We start from the raw sequence: 1,993 nt of genomic DNA, 5'->3' as shown, positions 1-1,993 counted from the left end.
ACACACACACACACACACACACACACACACACACACACACACACACACACACACACACACACATTTATCTTCCATCAGCCACTTTGTCAGCAGCTCATTTGCATATATTTTCCTGTTTCCTCCGTGGGAGAGCCAATCAGATCTTATCATTCAACGAGACGGAAGTAAATCATTTCTGTGCCTGTGAAATCACAGAGAGTTGCAAACATGCTGGATCATTCTCATTTCTCCAAGGTTTCTGTGTGCAAATACGCATCCCCATGCAGATACACTGAGTTATTTATAGTGATCATTAAACCATGCAGATGAATCATTGCATCAGCTGCTGTAACCTCCTCTGACACCAGATGCTTCTGCCTGTCTGCTTTCTGGTAACTGGCTGCACAGTAAGATGATAGTTTCTAGAAAAAGAAGGGATTGTATGATGATAAAAACCCAGGACACATACAGTATAGCAGCTAGGATAAGGTAATACAGTATACGGAATTCATGATATACTTTTTTTGCCCCTGCAATGCATCTTATCAACTGTCTGTTTCACTTTCTCCTTTAAAGCACTCGTGTGGCTGTGAGACCACAGAGGTTTCATATTTCCTGCAAACACTGACATTCCAGCTATTTAGAAATGTTCGGAAAGTGCTGACACAAAGCAGTTTGAATCCTGACCTGCTGGAGAGCGGCTGCATAAAAATCCTGTTGGCACAGTGTGTTAAACTGTGTACAGGTGATGTAAAATCATATCCAACACAGCCTTTAGTCTGCTGTGGGTCTCTGAGCATCTATGGGTGGTTATGTTTGTGTCTGAGATATCAAGCTGCTGCAGGAGGTAGATTTACATTTAAAATGTTAAAAAAATTCAAAATGCAACAAGAAAATGACTTTCTAAAGGAAATTTCCAGATGTGACCACACCGCCACCACAAAAAATAAATTCAATATTTATAATCTGTTCGACATCCTTTAGACTTTTGCTGACCGAATTGTATTTCATTGACATGTTTCTCACTTTCCATCCATCCATCCATCCATCCATCCATCCATCCATCCATCCATCCATCCATCCATCCATCCATCCATCCATCCATCCATCATCAGGTTGCAGGGCCAAAAGGTCCAGGGGGAAAACTTAAGACATTCCTCTCCCCAGGGACTTTTGGTAAATCCAAGTCCAGTGGGATGTGACTGAAAACCTCCAGGAAGTAAAGAATTGTGAACCACCTCAGCTGACATTGATGAGTAAGGGCATCGACTCTAGTCTAAGCAATATGCAAGACTGAGCTCCTCACCTCATCTCTGAGGCTGAACCCAACCATCCTATGGTAGAAGTCCCTTTCAGCTGTTTGTACCATGAGATTTTGCTCTTTTGGTCATGGTCTATATCTTATAATCATAGGCGGTGCTTTTTATCACATCCATCATATGATACACTGGAGCAATATCCTCATTACTGTGGTCAAGGTCTAATTCTGTCAATCCACCTCCCGCTCTCTTTGTGCAACCCCTCGTGAACAAAACGCAGAGATACCTGTTCTCTTGTTCTCGCTCAAGGCAAATCCCCAGCCCCCTCCACCTTAACTTGGTGGAGGTGTTTGAACAAGTTCATAGGCTGTGATCTTGGGGCTATGTTGTCTCCCATGGCAAACTGACCTCTGGGGAGGGTCAGAATAAAAACTTTGCCAGGACACTTCACCAGAGAGGGGGAAACCAGGAAATCCCCCAAGACCCAGGCCTGGGAAGGTGGCACTCACCAGGTAGTTCCTGGTGGTCAAGCCTTAAAGGGGCAATATTATGTGTTTCTCTTGCATACATTTAAAAACTATACAATGATAAAGTATCTATGTCACCTTTAGTTGTTATTAAAATGGTGTTTTTATGTTTAAATAGAAAATAAACTTATCTTCTCATCACTTCCTCTTTAACGCCTTGAAATTGGCCTCTGTCTCTTTAAGAACCACCTTCCACTTCTGTCCCGTCCATTTCAGTGCGGGGGGGGG

General features: G+C 43.0%; 1 protein-coding gene across 1 annotated transcript in view; it reads right to left on the bottom strand.

Moving 5' to 3' along the window:
- gfra2b (GDNF family receptor alpha 2b) overlaps positions 1 to 1,993 on the bottom strand; it is a gene marked incomplete at its 5' end in the record, with an annotated part of 189,730 nt that overhangs the window by 4,311 nt on the left and 183,426 nt on the right.

Source organism: Austrofundulus limnaeus, unplaced genomic scaffold (genome assembly GCF_001266775.1).
Source record: "Austrofundulus limnaeus strain Quisiro unplaced genomic scaffold, Austrofundulus_limnaeus-1.0 Scaffold186, whole genome shotgun sequence".
NCBI lineage: Eukaryota > Metazoa > Chordata > Actinopteri > Cyprinodontiformes > Rivulidae > Austrofundulus > Austrofundulus limnaeus.
The sequence above is the reverse complement of the archived record's forward strand: the minus strand, read 5'-3'. Positions and strand labels throughout refer to the sequence as shown.